This window comes from Eulemur rufifrons, chromosome 16 (assembly GCF_041146395.1).
Source record: "Eulemur rufifrons isolate Redbay chromosome 16, OSU_ERuf_1, whole genome shotgun sequence".
NCBI lineage: Eukaryota > Metazoa > Chordata > Mammalia > Primates > Lemuridae > Eulemur > Eulemur rufifrons.
In genome coordinates this window covers 75,975,248-75,996,329 of record NC_090998.1, presented here as the reverse complement: position 1 = coordinate 75,996,329, position 21,082 = coordinate 75,975,248, and positions in this window count along the sequence as shown.

Here is a 21,082-nt window from a genome sequence, read left to right as displayed (position 1 = left end):
ACTGAGCAAAGGACCGAGCTGAGCTGTGCCTGGGCTTCTGATCTATTGAAATAGTGGGTGAAATAATAAACGAGTGTTGTTTTAAGCTGCTAATTTTGTGGTGATTTGTTACACAGACATAGAAACATAATACATATTCCAATAAGCATTTGTATGTTTAATGGCCTATCTCAATTGAACCTTGGAACCTTCCTGGAGTTTCGCATGACTATGAATCACAATGACAACACAAGAAAGCAGGCTAATGATCAAAACAATTCTGCAGCATTACCGTATAGGGACCCACACAGGTTGTCCCTCTCAAGTGACTTACTGATATTGTTTTAAAAAGTCACTTAGAAGAGTCATTGTTTCAATTTTCCTTCTTAATCAAATCTTATTCATTCCTTTTCTTCAAATATTAAATAAACATTTTTTTTTTTTTGAAATGCAGTTACCTAATTCTTTCCCACATTTTTTTTTTGATATAATATTTCTGCCTCCTCGTTGTAAGTCATGTTTTCTCTGTTCAGAACTCCTGGTCTCTCGGTTTCTTCTCTTTTTCCTCATGAGGCACCCTGCACACAGTGTTCACAGTGACCTTTAAAAAATGAAACCAGAGGCCAGGCACAGTGGCTCACACCTGTAATCCTAGCACTGTGGGAAGCTGAGGCCAGAGGATTGCTTGAGGCCAGGAGTTTAAGACCAACCTGGGCAGTAGCAAGACCCCGTCTCTATAAAAAATAAAAAAAAAATTAGGCTGGCGTGATTGTGCACACGTGTATTCCTAGCTGCTTGGGAGGCTGAGGCAGGAAGATCACTTGAGCCCTGGAGTTGGAGGCTGCTGTGAGCTATAATGATACCACTGCATTCCAGCCTAGGTGATAGAGCAAGACCCCATTTCATAAAAGAAAGCAGATGACCAGATGAAGTCATTTCCCTGCCAGAAGCCTGTTATGAAATGAATGTTTGTGTCCCTCCCAGAATTCTATGTTATAGTCCTACCCCTAAATGTGACTATATTTGGAGATAGGGTCTTTTTGGAAGTAGTATAATTAAGGTTAAATGAGGTCATAAGGGAAGGGCCTTATCTGATAAGAAGAGACACCAGAGACTTTCTCTCTCTCCCTGTGCACATGCCAAGGAAAGGCCACATGAGCACATGGTGAGAAGGTGCTTTCTACGAGCCAGGGGGAGGACCCTTGCCAGGAACTGAACTGGCAGAACTTTGACCCTGGACTTCCCAGCCTCCAGAACTGTGAGAAATAAATGTTGGCTGTTTAAGCCACCCAGTCCGTGGTATTTTGTTATGGCAGCCCAAACTTACTGGCACAAAGCCTTCCAGGAACTTCCCATCGCTGCCCAAGTGACATCAGGGCTCTTTGTCTCAGCCCCCCTCTCTGGCCTCATTGTCCCCCTTTTCTTTCCACTTCACTCACACTGGCTCCGTTGGGTCCTCAAACATGCTGAGCTCTTTCCCACTGCACCCTTTGCTTTCAGGCTGGCCTCTTCTTGGAACATTCAGTTCCTCCAATCTTAGCTCAAATGTTAGTTCCTCAGAGAAACCATTTCTTAGTAGAATTCTGCCTCTCCTAAATACATTGTTTTAAGGGATGGAATTGTTCTCCATCTCTTGAAATAATGTACTTGTTTGGTTGTTTACTTCTTGTCTGACGTCTGTCCTAGACTGTGAACTCCATAGTGGCAGGGACACATCTGGTTTATACACCACTGTATTCCCAATGCCTACCTCGCTACCTGGTGTATAGTTGGTGCTCAACAAATATTTGTTGGATGAACAAAGAGCTGATCTCTGAGGAGTGTTGGTTTTTGCTGTGTTGTACGTAGGCCCAGGAAGCCAGAGCACCACATCCTGCACCCGACTCTTCTCTTGGCTTTGTGAGTGCCTTGGGGATGACCTTGGCTATTGACAAGGGTTCCAGCTTTCAGGAAGCTGGCAATGCATGAAATGTGTTTTTTTTTTTTTTTTGGAACACACGCTAATTATCCATTTTGAAGACAATGGATGGCATGGTTGGTCTTCACATAGTTCAGTCACCTTCTCAGCTTATGGTATAAAACCAGCTGGGTAACATTTATAGTGAGTAGCTTTCTGTTCCATGGTGATCTCCTTGAAAATAATCTAAAAATATGATATAAAATATTATATCGAAGGGTTTTTCATTCATCCCAATTTCTCTTTGGTTTCCCAAGGCCAGTTCTTATGGCCCTGGGTAATAATGCTTCTGTCCTTCAAAAACTTCATTTCCATGTTTCCTACTTAATGCTTCTTTGGGCTTTTAAAAGTCCAGCTGAAAACATTTCTCTCTGAAAGCATTTTTGTTTTTTTAAATACAGACTGCAAGTATAGGGTTTCCTCAATATAAAAAAGTGCAGGGAAAGAAAAAAAAAACCAAATTATTATCCTTATATGTCATGTGTTTTTTTTCTCTGGTAACAAAAAGAGCTATGTTGGGTTCTCCTTCTGCCCTGTCTTTGCTTGAGGGAAAGATGCACTCTCTCCCCTAAATCACGGTTGAGACCTGCCTCATATACTAATTACTAAATATTCTCTTTAATATGCTTCCTTTCTCATTAGACATTTCTCCGCTATGAAGAGGCATGTTTCCAGAGCACTCAGCAAGGCCTAGGTAGCTGATTTGGGGGTTTAGCCGCATCTTGCCTACTAACGTAGGTGACACAAATATTCTCTCTGAAGTGCAGGAGAAATGCTGCTCAGGGTGCTGTCCCACTGAGCCTTCAAGGCTCAGTTCAATCCCACCTTCTCCACAAAATCTTTTCTGCCTGTATGTGTCCACCTGTGCATGTTAAAATCAAATGCCTATAGGCACCAAAGAAAAACAGGATTTTGTGATTTGGGCAGATATGAGGCAGTCGTGAGTGGTGGGCCCTGTGGCAGGGATTGCTGGACTTACCCAGCAATACTCAGCTGTTTTCAAAACTCCGATGGCTGGCTGGATTTGGCCCTCAATGATGGAAATAATTTCTATTCCACAGCATTTACTAGACTTAACCCACTTGCCCGTTAGTATTCATTCTGGCATCTTAAATTTCTGGGCCACCACCTATAGGTGGATTTCTCAGCTACACCGTAATAACTGCGAGGAAAAGGATTTTGCTCACATTTGTTGCCTGGAATGGAATTGGCTTATGGAGCTGTCCCAGTGCCACCATAGGCCCACAACAGATGCTCACTGATTTTATGTTTATTGGTTGTCTGATTGACAGATTGGTGCACATGTGCGTATGCTGCACTATGGCTGCCTCCAGCTTGCTGTAGTGCAACTTTTCCTCGAGTGTGTTCTGCTTAATGAGGGGCTGCCAGATAAAGAGTTACACTGTCAAATAATTTTGGGAAAAGCTGAGCTTAGCAAGGTTAAAGTTTAATAGTTTCTTTTACTGCAGAATTTTTTTTTTTTTTTTTTTTTGCAGCCTTGAAATGCACATGAGCACCATGCATTTTTAAAAGGAGTATGATAAGAGACTGTGATTGGCACTCTCAACCCTGCTCCACCTAAAAACTACATTTCCCAGACTCCCTTGCAACTGGGGCTCTGAAAGAGAATTCTGTTCTGCCAATTACATTCATATGCATGAAATTTGGAAAGTGAAACATGAGATACAGGCAATTTTTCTGCCATTGCTAATGTTGGTAATTGAGGTCATTGTTTATAGGCAGTTTTGGCTTTGTCATGTGACAGTAGCAGCTTCCAGACTTCTGTATTTCTGCTATGGTGATGGGTTCTTGAACTGAATAGCCTGGGGCAGCCCCTGACTTCTGCTCCTGCAGCCCTTCTAAAAATTTTGTAATCACCAAATTTTCCTACATTAAGTTCCTCTTGTGCTTAAACACTTAGAGTAGTTTCTGTCTCCTGTACCAACACTCCACTGATACAAAAAAGATACAATGTGAAATGATTTTGTTCTCATGGCATAACTGTCAAGACAGAACAAATTTTGGGAACTCCTCTATGGAAAGAACACTGAAATCAGTATCACAAGGTCTATATTAGAGTTGTGAGTTCACCATTTACTAGGTTGGGGAGGTGACGTCCCTTCAGAGCCTTGAGTTCCTCTTCCTTATTTGAAATATAAGGACAATAATTCCTGCACTCCAGACCTCATAGGGTTGTCAGATGAGAATCAAATGAGATGATGAATGTGAAAGTGGTCTGGAAACTGTAAATTGTTATAGAAATGCAGGGTAGCATCATTAGTCATGCTGCCATCTATGAAAATGAATGTTAGATTCATAATGCAGGAACGTCATTCTCGTAAGAATTGCCTGAGTAGTCTATGGTTCGGTGAAACACTTGGGGGTTTGATAGATTAATCAGTTGGGAGCAAAAATACCACCAGCCTTGCTGAAAAGACAGTAAACCAAAGGCAACATTGCCCAGCTCCCAAGGTGGCCTCTTTAACAATGGCTGAATACAGACATCTTTCTCCTCTAAATTAAAGCCTTTGAGGGGAAAAATCGTAGTGGAATCCTTTACAATTCTTCAAAATAGACCAAAGGACATGCAGCAAAATATTTTCTTCATTTGATTTTCTGTTGGTGAGATAGGGTCCTTTCATTAGCAGATTGAGTACAAACAGCCACCACAGTCTGCTTCAGTAATTTCCAAAACATGATTTACATAAATTTAACTTTGTAATCTCGAGGTTATATTACTGCGTTAAAATGACAAATAATGTGACACATGATGCAGTTTCCTATGTTGATATGGTAGCTGACTGTTTACCAACAGCTGCTCAATTGGAGGTGTCTATTTTCTCTTATCATCCTTTCCTTCCTCAGGATTTGAATATTCAGTAACTATCCTGAATTCTGGTCTTTTTTAGAAAAAAGAGAGAAGTATACCCCTTTGCCTCACAAACAGAATATCTGAAATTAGTGAGTGGCTATAATTAATCTGGTTCATTTATGATTCTTCGAAAGAACTCACCTTATGTAAGCTGTTCAACTCAACAAACCTCCGTGCACATCTAACACATGAGGTCCAGGATTTTAGAGAAGCGAGAAGATATTCTAGAAGTTATGTAGTTCAAAAGCCTCCTTTTGTTTCCACCACAATCTGAAATCTTATGCAGTTAGATATTTTGCCTGTGATAAATAGAAAATAAATACCACTATTAGATCATAGACTTTTTGAAGCAGGAATTGTCTGTTCCCCCATCTCAGTACCTACTATGTACTGAGGCGTGTTCAAGCCACCAGGAACACACTGTTGTACTCTTATGACACTCTTACAGTACTTTTTCTTTTTTCTTTCACTTTTCACATTGAAATTATATGTTTAGTGTCTCTTTGCTTCTCTGGACTGTAAGCTCCGTAAGGGCAGGAACTTCATCTCCTTTGTTCACTGCTGTATTTTTCATGTCTAGGGCAGTGCGCTGAGCATAGTAGTTGCTCAGTAAATGTTTATTGAATGACTTGGACCCTTTTAGGATTGTGTCTTCTGTGCCTTATATCTGATTCGACTCCTTCTGCTCCCTATCCTACCTATCAATTACTCTGGCAAGGTCGTCAGTGACTTTTGTAGAGTAAGTTTCAGCCTCTTCTAATGCTTACAAGACCACCCTATTGCATTTGGCCCTAATATTAATATATGAGCCCCTCAGTCTAAGCTAGGGATTCTACCAGATGTTGGAGGGTAAAGCCCTTTGTGGGCTTAAAGCTGATTTAGGGAGCAGGAACATGTACATGACTGGATGAATAATTCTACAAGTCAGAAAAAAACTAAGAACCATATCAATGCTATGGAAGTTCTATAAAGGAAATAATTGCTGAGAACCAAGGTAGTTGGGGGAAAAGCAAGATGAAATGGAACTTGAAAAAGGTCTTAAAAAATGGTTAGGGTTTAAACAAGCAGAAAGAAGATACAAAGGTAAGGAAAGGCTGCCAGCATCATTTTGAGTAGGACTTGTAAAATATAATGTGGGAGAGATGAAATTTGACCTTACAGAGAACACTGACTTCAGCAAGGCTGAGGGATGAAATTTTAACTTGCGCCCAATAAAAAATGATTGAAGGCATGAGAAGTGGAGGTGTGTAAGCTCACACAAAGCTGTATTTTGGACAGAACACAGTGGTAGTGGTGGGAAGTTTATCCACCATTAATATCTCCTCTCCAGTTTCTTGATTTCCAATTTATAATTCCATGTTGTTTTCCCCCCCTTTAATGAACAGCTTCAACCTTCTCCTAGCTTAAAAACTACCACCCACTCAGCCAACCAAATCAACAAACACTTCATCACCCTCATCTCCCTTTAGCTATTTTTCACCCTCAGTCAAGTTTTTGAAAGAATGGCTCATGTTCTCTATATCAATTTTCATACTTCTTACTTATTCCTTAGTCTGCCACAGTCTAGCTTCTGTCCTAAGCACTGAAATGTCTCTTGTCAAGGTCACTTAGAAGCTTCTAACTGTTAATTTAAAGAGGCAGTATTCAGTCCTTATGTCACTTGATCTTGCTGTAGCATACAATCCTTTTGTGCCCTCTTTTCTTCCAAAAAGTCTCTCTTGCTTTGGCTGCTAGGACACCATTTTTTTGTTATACATCTCTGTTTTTTTTATACATCTCTGATCTCACTCAGGGTTCTTTTTCTTTCACACATCTTTTAGATATTGCCATTTTCCAGAACTCTCTTCCTGGTCCTTTTTCCTTCCTTTATGGTCCATGCAACTGTGGGACAGTCCAGTGGAGATGGGGGTCTGGGCTTGCAATGAAGATTTGGGGGCCAGTTAGCATATAAGGGGCAAGTGGAGGCATAGGGTTAGGTGAGAATATGCACACTAAGAATGAACCCAGGGAAACTACATTGAAAAGTGAGGAGGAGGAAGAGCAGGCTGTGAAGGAGATGGAAATGGGGCACCCAAGGAAGTCACCTAAGGGAAAATCAGGAAAAACCGTTGAAATGGAACTCCAGCAAGGAGAGTTTCCAGAATCAGAGACTTCTACAGATAAAATAAATAAAGAACTGAACTTGGGAAAAGCTCATAAGTGAGGGCAGTGCCCACGTGATAGAGACAGAAACTAGGTGTTCATGTCTAGCTTAGTCCATTTAGTGTTGCTATAACAAAATACCTGAGACTGAGTAATTGACAAAGAAAAGGGTTTTATTTGGCTCATGACTCTGGTGGCTAGAAAGTCCAGGATTGGGCAGCTGCATCTGGTGAGGGCCTCAGCCTGCCTTCACTCATGATGGATAGTGGAATGGGAGCTTACACGTGCAAAGAGATCACAGGGTGAAAGAGGAAGCAAGAGAGTGAGACCAAGGAAGCTAGACTCTTTAACAACCTACTCTCTCAAGAATTAATCCATTCTTTCTACTGCCAGAGCGAGAACTCACTTATCCCAGCGGGAGAGCATTAATCTATTCATGAGGGATCTGCTCCCAAGACCCAAACACCTCCCACTAGGCCCCACCTCCCAACATTTTCACATTGGGGACCAAATTTCTTTCACTTTTAAAAAATGATGCATAATAGATTTACATAGTTTTGGAGTACATGTGATAATTTAATACAGTTATATAATTTGTAAAGATCAAATCAGTGTACTGAGGATATCCATCACCTTAAATATTTGTCTTTTCTTTATACTAGAACCATCCCAATTCTTTTGTTGTAGGCATTTTGAAACATACAAAAAATTTTTATAAACTGTAGTCACCCTACTGATCTATCTAACACTAGGTCTTATTTCTTCTCTCAAACGATACATTTGGTAATCAAATTTCAACATGAATTTTGGCAGGGACAAACTGGACATAGCAATGGGGCTTGTATGTGAATAGGGATGGGGGTTGGTGAGAAAGTAGAAACTGCTAGTGTGGACTTCCCCTTTTAGGATTGTGGCAGCAATGAAAGAGAGGAATGGGGTGATAGAAAAAGGGGCATGGGAGACTTGCTGTATCAAGTACTTTGGGCAAAGCGAAAGGTAAAAAGCAATTAATTTTACATATCACCAAGTTTACAACTAGTCAATAGATGGGGACAGAAAGCATAGAGATCCATATTAGGGAAAGCAGAGTGTGTGAGATTCCAAATTTTCTTGTATTGAGGGTTCATTTCTATTGTTTAAGTTTAATATATGTCTGGTGTTTCATTTCATCTCTTCACAGTGGTATATCATAATTTAATTTTTTCCTTGATGTGGATATAAATGGAGATGCTAAGGCATATTTATGCATACAGGGTCATCTCTAGGTGCATGAACTAAATATTAATATTCCAATATCCTCTTCCCAGCTCAAGAGCCAAGCAAGAAATGCATTTTTCGTAGCAATGAATTTTTTTTCTGAAGCACAAGGCTATTTGAGTGGTCTCTCTGTGCTGAGAGAGAGAAGTACAGTTATTATTATGTTTTCCTGCAGAAGACACATTATTTAGAAAATGTGGTTAGTACAAGAGCTAAGTTCTATATTTGATTTTTGATCTATTCAGAGACACAATACCCAAATCCAACAGATACAGGTGTAACACAGACTAATTGAAGCCCTGCACTGTTGGATTTGATTTTCTTTTGCCATCTTCTGTTCTCCCTTCTCACAGCAACATTCTGGGTTTCCTCTGGGATGTCACCCTTCTCTCCTACAGTGTGTATGGATGGGTTGAGACTGAATTTATTGTTGGGCTCCAAATCAAAGCTTATGACTCAAACCAGGAAAATCTGAACACTTAATTTCCTTGTGCACAATGCCTGGTTCAGAGGTAGTCCTGTGACTCAGTCTAGGCCAAGGAAGGGCCTTATTTGGACTCTGGACACAATTATGGCGAAGGATCTCTGTGACTGTGAGGGTTTGAGTCTGGTGCTGTAAGCTGCCATTTTGCCCCTCAAGGGAAGTGGCAACCTGAGGATAAAGTTAACACAAATGAGAACACAGCCAAGAGATGCAGAGAGCTGGGCTCCTGATGACATCAGTTGAGTGTTTGCCTCTAAGACATACCTAAAGCACTGGCCTTATATTTTTTTATTCGTGCAAGCCAATAAATAACCTTTTGTGTTACATTTCTTCTCCCTGCAGTTGCAAGAGCCCTGACAAAAACACCCTCTTGGTGCCACATTCACATGTGTGACGTTATGCAATTCCAACCCTGCTGGATAAGGATTATTAACTTCATTTTATAGATAAAAGTCACAAAACTGCTAAGTGACAGAGTCAGGATTGGAAGCTATTAAGTCTTATGCTTGATTCAATGCACCATAGCTCCTTCCTATGACATGTCTCTTTAAGATTTTTTTAGGAGGAATTTGCAATGATGAGTGCTATTGCTTTATTTTACCCTACTGAACTTACTGTTAAGGTAATGGTGGGCACTTTCTCTAATTTAACACTTAACTGTGCCCTTGGTTCTAAATTTAGTTTATTTACACTCCCTATGTCCTTTATTTCTTCTTCCTCTCCATATATGAGTAAAATTACTCATTTCCTAGACCCCTATTAAAGTTAATAGACTCAAGGGACAACTATTAATATGATATTCTATTCTCAACTTAAAACACTTATTCCTCAGCCTGCCACTATGTATTGATTTGACTCTAATATATCTTATTTGAAGGCAAAGTATAATAGATGATGACTCTTAGCACCTAGCACAGTGTGTAGCACATAATAGATGCTCAAAAAGCATTTGTGGAATAATTGCTTGAGAACCTATAGCATGCAACAAAACAATTTATCTATTGCCCTCAGGGATGGTTCTTTTGCCATTTTGCCCAAGCCATTTCTTTCCTCCACCTGACCTGATAGTCATACCTTTAGTTTTTCTTTTGGGTGTCAAACAATGGCAGTGACAATGTGTGCAAATGTTCACACAAGTGGGTTTCAGAGAACCTGGGTGTGAGATTCTTGTTCTCTTATTTAGTAGCTATTTTATCTCAACCAAATTATTCAGTTTTCTGAGACTTTTCTTCAAATAGGTTGTTTTGAAGATTAAAAGAAATAATGGGTACGATGTCTCCATTCAAATATTAATTACTATTGGCACATCGTACACACAAATGGGAAGGCAAAGGAGAAATGAATAGGATTTGCTTTATACCAGTAACACATCAAGCTGAATCAGCACATCAGAATAGCTCGGAAGTACAAAGGAAAACAGAAGGAACACAGGAAAAAAGAGTTTTGTTTCAATCCCCCCTGGCACGTTGTTTTATTTTCCCTATAGCACTGGTCACATTCTAATAAACTGAATTTGTATATAGTATGTTAATGATCTGTTTTGCCCCCTTGAATTTAACTTCATGGGGGCAGGGATGGATTGATTGAGTGGGCACGAAAAGCCGTTTGTCAAAGGAATGGAAAATTGGAGAAGAAAAAAAAATCAAGTTCAGGAGCCTGCAAAGAAGGAAGAGAAGCAAGAATCTAGAACATGAGGATTACTGAGAAGTGTAATAAGGACTATAAAAAAGACAATATCTTTAAGAATATCCTGGGTCTGGAGTGGGGAACAACCGTCTCAGATTTATTCTCCAAATAAACATTTTTTTTTTTTTGCTTTCAACCAAACTTATTGTAAAAGCCACCCTAAATATCCTTTATAATTCAACATTTCTCCCAAGTAACAAGGCGTTCCCAGCACAAAATGCCATATTGCCATAATATTCCAAGAGATAGGACATTTCTAATCTTGTGCCTTTTCTAGTGGGCGTGGTACTTTCTGCACATAGAGGACACCGTGACACCCCTGTGGTGTCATCTCGTGTCCTTTTTCATTCTTCTTCTTTTTTTTTTTAATTTAAATAAAAACCCAAATCCCCATAAGCCCTATGGGGATAGCTTCTTGCTAGCAAGTAAGCAAATACTTCAAGTACATAACAGATGCGCAAGTCCACTTTGAGAGGAATGCATTATGGGCTCAGACAGATCCTGAGAGCTCTTCTAATCATACTTGCTCATCTGTTCATGTGGTGTACACCTGTATGAATTTGGCATGGGCTTGGGTATAGTGTGGGGGAATCCAGGTTCAAAGCAAACTTTCAATCTTGTTCAGTTCTGAGTGTTGCAGATTGTTTTTTTTCCACCCGTAAAAAAGAAAGCATTCTTAATATTTCTAGAAGCTGCTGTTGCCCTTTGGTGAAAGTATTAAATACAGATGCCAAGACATCAACCTGGATCAAAGAGCACAGATCTATTAATAAATTGCAAAAGCTTTAAAGCAGACAGAAAAAAGACAGATAAAGGTTTTTAGAGTTTTGTGTTAAAAAATAACAACAGAGAGATTTCACAGATGGTGTAATCTGAGGGGCAGGATCCTCATGTATATATTATATTAGTCTCTTTTTAGGAGAATTATACTAAGATATTTTTGGCTTGCATATGAGTACTCACAAAAGTTCAACATGACATTTCTGTGTATTTTAAACAAGTATCTGATAGCCAGGTGCATGGAAGAAGGAAAGAAATTCAAGGCTAAAGACTGTTTCTTGACTTTTCAAGATGTTTATCAGAAGGCTAATTAGAGTAGAAATATTAAAAGAGTTGAGTTTTCATTTCTTGTTTTTCATCACATACATTGTGTTCTTCTATTATAATATATGGAATTGGAAACTGTTGTGCTTTGTTAGACATGAAATGGAGAACCCAAAGATATATACAATTGGACTTTAGTTGTGGCCTTTACCATAAGAATAAGGAATGTGGGAATCCCCAGAAATGCTCTCTTTCCTTTATGGAAAGAAAAGCAGAATTGTCCAGTGAATGGCCTTAAGTGTGCACCCCAAGTTACTCCCTTCTGTACAATAAGTAAAGGTTTGACTCGGCAGGCCTGGAATATTCTAATCTTCCATATTCCAAAGAAAGCTCTGGCCTTGACCAGCTCCTGGGAGATTACCTCTAAGTTATGAGTGTCTGTGGTTACCTGTGGCCTGAACCACACTGGATGGCTGTTACTAACAATGTGGTTTGTGGTGGGGGCCATGGGACATGCAGTATCAGTTTGACCTCTGGACATGGGGGAGGCTGAGTAACTAAAGATCAGCCACACAGATGCTCCATGTCTACGTGACTGACCCCTAGCAAAGCTCTGGACACTAAGGATTAGTGAGCTTCTCCGGTTCTGGGAGAATTAAGTGCTGTCTGTACAACTGCACTGGGAGAGCACAACTGGAAGCTTGAGACTGGTCACTCCTGGTCACTTCCTATGTGCCTCTTACCTCTGCTGATTATAACCTGTATCCTTTTGCTGTATATCAACCATAACCGTGAGAATGACAGCTTTTCTGAGTCCTGCAAGTCCTTCTAGCAAACCACTGAACCCGAGGTGGTCTTCGGGATACTCAGAACCCCTCTTTCCAGTGGAAGAGCTGTCCTTGCATTCCCCTCTGCAGCTTATCTTTCCAGCAGCTCCTATATGCAGTTGGCTCTTACCTAAATGCAGACTGTTTGGCAACCAAACTTCGCCTGTTGTTTTGTCCTGATTACAAGGCCATCCTCATGCTAGCACATGTAAAAGGAAGAATGGGAGCCTAAAGTCCCTTTTCTAGAGCACAGCCCCACAGCAAATGCAACTGAGTCATAGCCTAAGCATACCTCTCTGCAAGATGCTGAGAAATTGGGAGAGAATCCCCACTGACTTTTATTCTTATGTCATGTCTGGCGATGATACTTCTTGCAGCCTCTTGAAGATGCAGCTTTCAAAAAGTCATCAGTCTGCCACACCTGGAGGAGAAATGCGTGATTCTTTCTGTGGCCTGTGTGTCGTGTTTCTGTAGGGAGGTGTCAATCATTATTGGACTCATTAAAATCACCCTCAAAGCAAATGTCAGTTTTCTTCACTGTTGTCTCCACAAACTTGGATTAGACTCAGAGTCTGATGCCAAGGAATTTAATATATCTGTCCTCTCTGTTTTGGAGCAGGAGGACAGATATATTAAAAACAAACAAGGCTGACAAAACTTCACAGGAGGTACTAATGCACAGATAGTGTTGAGAAGTGTTCTGAGGTGGCGGGCTGGTAGGATAATGAGGTAGGCTGATCTGTCTGGCTGGAGTAGGGGGATGAGCTTGGAGAAGTAAGGGACAGGTCCAGGAAGGCTGTAAAGGCCAAGCTAATGGGTGTGGCCTTCATATGTCAGTTAAAGGAGCTTTCAATGGTCTCAGGAGTCTGCCTTCACTTAAATCTTTACTGCATTTGCAAACACCTGCTGGTCACACTGGACCATCTCCCTTGCCTGTTCTTCTTTTGCATTGCCTTCTCTCTCTCATTCAATCCACATCTCTCTGCTCCCTCAAACCCAACTCAATTTCAGTCCTGTCTAGGAATATGACCATAGTGCCTAGACTTAGTTATTATAGAGACGCCTTAGTAATTCTGGACTCCCTTTAGTAGTATCAGTACTGCAAAAATTTAGGTTAACTCTAAGTTTTTGCAGCATATTCCTAAAGGTGGTGTGTGGAGTCAATGTTTGGCATACTGATTCTCTGCTTTTCCATACACATAAAATTGTACATATTTTTCTCTGGAAAACGTTTTAGCATGCAAATCCAATAAAGTCACGTTTACAAACTCAGTAACCTTTTAGAAATCATATCTAAAAGTTATTTGAGTCAAGTTTTTCCTGATGAAATAATAATGCAAAAGTAAGTCTTAATATAAATGCAAAATAGCTAAGGTTATTTTTAAAATTACAGTAACTTAAAGGTTTAAAGGAAAAATTACAGCAGTAGCTTATCTGAACAGAATTCATTGATATAAAAAAATCCCAAATGGTTTATGAAACCTGTAGGTAAAATTCATGTTTCTCTGGATGCATAGATCTCCCTTCTCCCCCCTAGAATTTTGTAGGCACAGTTGGTTTTTAAAATGAACACGGCGATGTAGGCTGAAGAAAGGGGCAGCATTAAAGTAAAAGCAAAGACAAGAATTTGAAGCCATCAATAAATGAACAATTGGTAGCCCCCTGTGTTGCCATATTTTCTTCTCTGCTTCGTCCTCATATTTTCACACAGTTGATACGGGGAAGAGCTGGGACTCCAGGAGTTCTAGCTCCATATTCATGGCTGTCTCCAATTTGCCACAAATGTCCTCAGCAGCGCTCATTAATCTTTGAACATTTTCTTCTTTCTGTGGCAGATTACTAGACCTCACTGCTCTTACAGGTACCTCTAAACCCACATGTTAAAAACAGAACTCATTCTCTCTTTGTCCCCAAATTTGCTTCTCTTTTATGACTTGACTACTAGCACTGTCATCAACTCAGACACTCAACATACCTACTTTGGGTCATATTTGATTCTTCTCTCTTCCCCACTATGACATCTACTCATCCTATGGATTCTGCTCTAACAATGCCTCTCAATTCCTCCCCTTGTAGCCTCTCCTGTTGTGGCGACCTTAGCTCAATTTCTCATTTTTTTTTTTAAATTGTTTGTGCAATTGTAGTAATTCCTAGCTGGCCTCCCAGCTTCCAGTTCTCCCCTTTCTTCCAATCTGTTCTTTACAATAGATAAAATATTTTTGTTCTTCCTATCTATATTTTGTAAAATTTTATTCATCCTATGAAGATAGGTCAACACATCCTTTGTTTTTTCCTAACTGTGGTTGATTGATTGCATCAGTGACCCCAACTAATGCCCTATGTGCTGTTACTTGATGGCTCCTTCCCAAATTGACACTGGGCTTAGTCTTTGACTTGCTTTGGCTAATGGGATAGTAACAACTTTGATGCAAGCAGAGGCCCGAAAAAAAAAGCACATGTCAATTTCTGCTTTTTTTTTTTCTTCATCCTCTGTATTTCCTCTGAGGACACAGCCAGAGAATACTGCTGGAAAACAGGCCACATGGAACAGAGCCAAGTCAGCCCAGGTGACCCAGCCAAGGCTCTCCTGGGTTGACCATTCAACATTTGACTGCAGATACATGATTGAGCCAAGCTGAGATCAGTAGAGTCATTCATCTGACTCTTGGACTTATAAGAAGTAATAAATGGTTGGTACTTAGAGTCCAAGTTTGAGTGTGTCTTCTTATGCAGCAATAGCTAACTGATACATCTACTGTACTTCTTTCTGAAACATTCCCATAGCACTTCCTAAATGCTGTTATTGTAACATTTATTATGTCTGACTTTCCTGTGGAACTGAATACCTTTAAGTCAGGGGCTGAATTTTTATATCCCCAGTATCTAGCACATAACCTAGCACACAGCAGGTACTCAGTACATGTTTACTTAATAAATTAAGGAATGTAAATTTACACCAGCTCCCCCTTCTCCAATCTATTACAAAGCAACTGAATCAATTTTTTGAAAAATTTTTTTGACATTCTTTCAGGTTTTAGCGAGAGTATCTGTTTCAGTCAAGACTGTGTTTAATTGTGAAAGAAAAGGCTTAATCTGTAGCTGTTTAAAAATTAGTGTTTATTCTTAAAAGTTTCTTTCTTTCAAACCTTATATGTGTAGATTAAGTACCTTTGTCTAGGAGAAACAGCAGCCAGTCACTTCAGCTCCAGTTCCTGGCTGTGACTTCCCAAGGGAAGGACGTGTGCCAGGTCTTGGGTTTGGACAAGATGTCTTCTTTCTAGATTAGGGACACTATAGAGATTTATAGAAAGGAAGGAGGGAGATGAGAGCATGTTGTGTGATTGCTGCAAAGTTTTCCTTCCCCTTCCCCGTAGACAATGGTAAAATCTGTATGGCCTTTTGATTTAACCATCTTTTTCCCCTTAGAAACCCCAAATCAAGTTTCCCAGAGAAAATTTTGCAGGCAACACTGATTGTTGTTTCTGTGCAGTGAGGTGTAAATGAGTAAATAATTTTGAATTTTTTTCATATTATATATGCACAAATTTGACAGTTTATGAGGCCTCTCTAAAAAGACACTTTAGGTAACACAGTGTGTTGGTTTTTCTTATTTATGAAATATTTAAGCTGTAAAATATTTAAGTTACACTTGTAGCTTAAATACAGGGCATACTTCACTTTATTGCACTTCATTTTATTGCGATTTTTTTATAGATAATTGTGTTTTTTACAAATTGAAGGTTTGTGGCAACCCTGTGTTGAGTAAGTCTATTGGTGCCATTTTTCCAACAGCATGTGCTCACTTGTTGTCTCTGTGTCGCATGTTGGTAATTCTTGCAATATTTCACACTTTTTAATTATTATTATTTGTTATGGTAGTCTGTGATCAGTGATCTCTGATGTTACTCTTGTGATTGTTTTGGGGCACCACAGTTTACACCTGTATAAGACGACTTAAACTTAATTGATAAATGTGTGTTCTGACTGCTCTACCAACTGGTCATTTCCCCATTTCTCTACCTCTCCTTGGACCTCCCTATTCCTTCAGACACAACAATATTAAAGTTAGGCCAATTAGAAACCTTGCAATGGCCTCTAAATGTTCAAGTGAAAGGAGGAATCACATGTCTCTCACTTTAAATCAAAAGCTAGAAATGACTAAGCTTAGTGAGGAAGGCATGTCAAAAGCCAAGAGAGGCCAAAAGCTAGGCCTGTTGTGCCAAACAGTTACGTTGTGAATGCAAAGGAAAGTTCTTGAAAGAAATTAAAAGTGCTACTCCAGTGAACACATGAATGATAAGAAAGTGAAATAGCTTTATTGCTGACAGGGAGAGAGTTTTAGTGGTCTGGATGGATCAAACCAGCTACAACATTCCCTTAAGCCAAAGCCTGATCCAGAGCAAGGCTCTAACTCTCTTCAATTCTTTGAAGGCTAAAAGAGATGAGCAATCTGCAGAAGAAAAGTTTGAAGCTAGCAGAGGTTGGTTCATGAGGTTTAAGAAAAGAAGCTGTCTTTGTAACATAAAGTTGCAAGGTGAAGCAGCAAGTTCTGATATAGAAGTGCCAGCTTATTATCCAGAAGAAATAGCTAAGATTGTTGATGAAGGTCGCTACTCTATACAACAGAAGTTTAATGTAGACAATACAGCCTTATATTGGAGGAAGAGGCCATCTAGGACTTTCATACCTAGACAAGAAAAGTCAGTATACCTGGTTTTAAAGCTTCAAAGGACAGGCTGACTCTCTTGTTAGGGGCAAATGAAGCTGATGACTTTAAGTTGAAGCCAATGCTCATTTACTGGTCTGAAAGTCTTCTGGCCCTTAAGAATTATGCTAAATCTACTCTGCTTGTGCTCTATAAATGGAACAAGAAAGCCTGGATGACAGCACATCTCTTTACAGCATGGTTTCCTGAATATTTTAAGCCTACTGTTGAGACCTACTACTGGTCAGGAAAAAGATTCCTCTCAAAATTACTGCTCATTGACAATGCATGTGGTCACCCAAGAGCTCTGATGGAGATGTATAAAGATATTAATGTTTTTTTCATGCCTGCAAACACAACATTCTTTGTGTAGACTGTGGGTCAATGTGTAGTTTTTAATTTCAAGTTTTATTATTTAAGAAATACATTTTGTAAGGCTATTGGTGCTATACGTAGTGATTCCTCTGATGGATCTGGGCAAAGTAAATTGAAACCTTCTGAAAAGGATTCACCATTCTACATGCCATTACGAACATTTGATTCATGAGAAGAAGTCAAAATATCAACATTAACAGGATTTTGAAGAAGTTGATTCCAACTCTTATGGATGACTTCAAGGGTTTCAAGACTTCAGTGGAGGAAGGAACTGCAGATGTGTTGGAAATAGCAAAAGAGCTAGAATTAGTAGTGAAACCTCAGTATGTGACTAAATTGCTTCACTCTTATGATAACACTTGAATGGATAAGAAGTTGTTCCTTATACATGAACAAAGAAAGTGGGTTTCTTGCAATGGAATCTATTCCTGGTAAAGATGCTGTGAAATGTTGAAATGACAACAAAGCATTTAGAATATTACATAAACTTAGTTGATAAAGCAGTGGCAGGGTTTGAGAGGATTGATTCCAATTTTGAAAAGGGTCCTATTGTGGGTAAAATTCTATCAAAGAGCATCACATGCTACAGAGAAATCTTTCACGAAAGGAAGAGTCAGTTGATGTGACAAACTTTATTGTTGTCTTATTTTAAGAAATTGCTATAACCTCTCCAACTTTCAGCAACTACAACCCTGATTAGTCAGCAGCCATCAACATTGAAGTAAAACCCTCCACCAGCAAGAAGATTATGACTGAAGGCTCAGATGATTGTTAGGATTTTTAGCAATAAAATATTAACACATGTACATTGTTTTTAAATACATAATGCTGTTGCATACTTAATAGACTACAATATGGTGTATACATAACTTTTATGTGCACTGGGAAACTGAAAAATCCATGTGACTTGCATTATTGTGATATTTACTTAATTGTTGTGGTCTAGAACCAAACCAGCAATATTTCTGAAGTACGCCTGTACCAGTTATTGATTTATAGCCTTCCTAGTAGAACACTGTGTGCAGAATAGATATTTAGTAAATTCATTTACCATTTCTCAGCCAACCCCATGTTTTGAGGTTCCTGAAACAGTAGACATTCCCACTTTCTATCTCCTTAGTACCAGAATTGGCACAATATTTGCTGCATATTGACACTTGGACACTGACTAATGGCATCATCTAGAGAAGAACAAGAACGTTCATGAATTTCATTTCTTTTCAGCCTTCTATTGCCAAGGCTAATTGCTCGTTTAAGTAAACGCATCTGACTGGAATAGTGATCGAAGATGTTTTGGGATAGTTTGAGTATTGAATTTCACATGCAGTGGCCAAAGGAAATTCAAGTTAATGTTCTAAAAACTTTTGATCAATACAGAGGCCTTTCCTTGCAGAAAGAAATTGGCCTTGGCAATAAACAAAATCAAAGGTCAGAAATTCAAATGCCCGTAGGAGCCAGACAGGTAACAGAAATGAGTCAGATGCGTATGGAGATGGTGGAGTTGGCCACTGGGCCAGCCTCTTCTTCCTTTGACTTTGTAATGTGAGAAGGCAGGTCCCAGGGTGGCCAGATCATTGAATTTTTAAGGAAAACTTGGAAATTCAGATTTTATTTCAATGTGAAATTTGAGTTTAATTGTTGAAAACTAATTCAGGAATATGGGTTTTTCTCCTGGCTATCAGTTTACTTCCTCTAAGCAAAACAAAAACAGTTTATGGATTTTCCAAGTGTTCTTTCCTCACTATAGGAATTAACCATTATTCCTTTTTGATCCATGACAGCTACATCACAGGGTATAATGAGAAATTTCCTAAGGGACACTTGAAGCTAAACTCTAAGCAAGTGTTGCCTATCGAGATCAGGCAGAAAATCTGTTCATATGAATGTTTCTGAATATATTTGTTTCCTATAAAAGTAGTGCTTCCTGTAAAAATGTTGCAACTAGTGTTGGAAATGGCTGGGAAAGCACTTCCTTTTGACGGTAGGGGTGTGACTATCTAGTAACTTAGGGACTCCTCTGACTCGGCAGGACCCTCTGCACATGGACAGCTAAGGTATTAAAATAACAATGCTGGGAGTGGCTTAATGGACCTTGGAGAGCTGTAGCAAGGGGCAGCTGGGCAAACTCACATCTTACCCTGTCCCAAGTGTCTACCTACATCCTTCATGATAAAGTGTGTCTATAGATTGCTACATTAAAAGTGAGCTTTGTAGTATAAATGTATACAGCAAGAGTGGGGAAACTTTTCATGTTGGAAGACTGCATTAATTTAGCTGCAATCAAATAACGCTAGGTTCAAGAAACTTCAAGTAGATATACTTAAAAATTTACATTATTTTGTAAAAATCTATTTACTATGTACTTAATAATTTCAAAAATGAACACTATTTGTTAATTCTAAAGTTAACTAACTTTTTAATGACTTTGTTGTGTCTGTGTTTTTTTGGAAAGCATTTGAATATTTGGTTGCAGCATGGAGGTCCCAGTTTCAGTTGATCCTCTAGATGGGTATCAGTCATTTCTGACCTTAAGGGTGCCTTGATTGGGTTAGGTAGGAGAAAGCAGATTCACAACAATAAGTGGTTGAAAAGCAAGAAAGCATTTTTTGGGCGTGTTGCCGAAGGCGTGGGTATTCTACTGCATTTTTCCATATTTCAAATGGATCGTTCTTAGCATTAAACAATTACTTTAAAATGTCTTCTACTGAGAGCTCAATCAATTCCATCTGTAGTTCTTTAGATGCCTTGGTGATATCAACTAAGTGAGGCTGAAATGCTAATTTGAGTGTGATGTCATGATTCTCAAAGTCAGTGAATCTTTCATTGAATTCTCCAATTAATATGTGTATAACAGATGCATATTCTTCAAATGATTCACATATATCATCCTGCTCATCACTGACCTTTGCTAACTGGGGAAAATGTTCATCAGAAATTTCCTTTTGAAGAATAGTTTTGAAAAGAGATTGCTTTTTAAAAAATGCTTGGATTTTTTGCCACATATGATATATAGACTTAGTTTTACCTTGCAAAAATATTCAAGTCATTTTGATTAGATATGATATCACATAGAAATGCTGTATTCCTGTAGAAATCTTCTTTCGATAATTCACACTGCTGAACCTGTTCTTCATAAAATTTAATTATCTGTTCTTGCAGAGATAAAATTTTGGATAACACCTGTCCGTATGATAGCCAACACACTCTAGAATGATATGGCAAATTCACACTGAATACTCATCATTCAACTTTAGCGTGTTATGAAGCTGCCAGTGCCATGTTGCATTTGCACCAAATATGGTTAACAAAACTTATAACTTGTTGCAAATTGTCACTTAAAATAGTAGCTTTAGCACAGAGATTTTGCTGATGCAAGATACAATGAAAAGAAATGAGAGCATCTGCATCTGTTAATACTTTTTTTAATCTATGTAATAAACCCTTCATGTTTTCCTGTTATGGAAGGTACACCGTCTGTATGCATACTCAATAAATTTACCAAATTCAGTCCAACTTCATGACATTTATCTTGAAAGCTGTTGAAGATATCTATTCCCAGTGTTCTGTTCACAAGAGTGCCCAAAGTGAGTAACTCTTCATATCAAAGAAAATCTTCTGTATGACCCGAATGAAGTATAAAATCTGTGCTGAGTCAGTAATATCAGTTGATTCATCCAAAGTGATTGAATAATATATATTTTCCTTTTGAAGTATTGTATGAAGGTGTTCTGTTAAGTTGAAGGCTAATTCATGC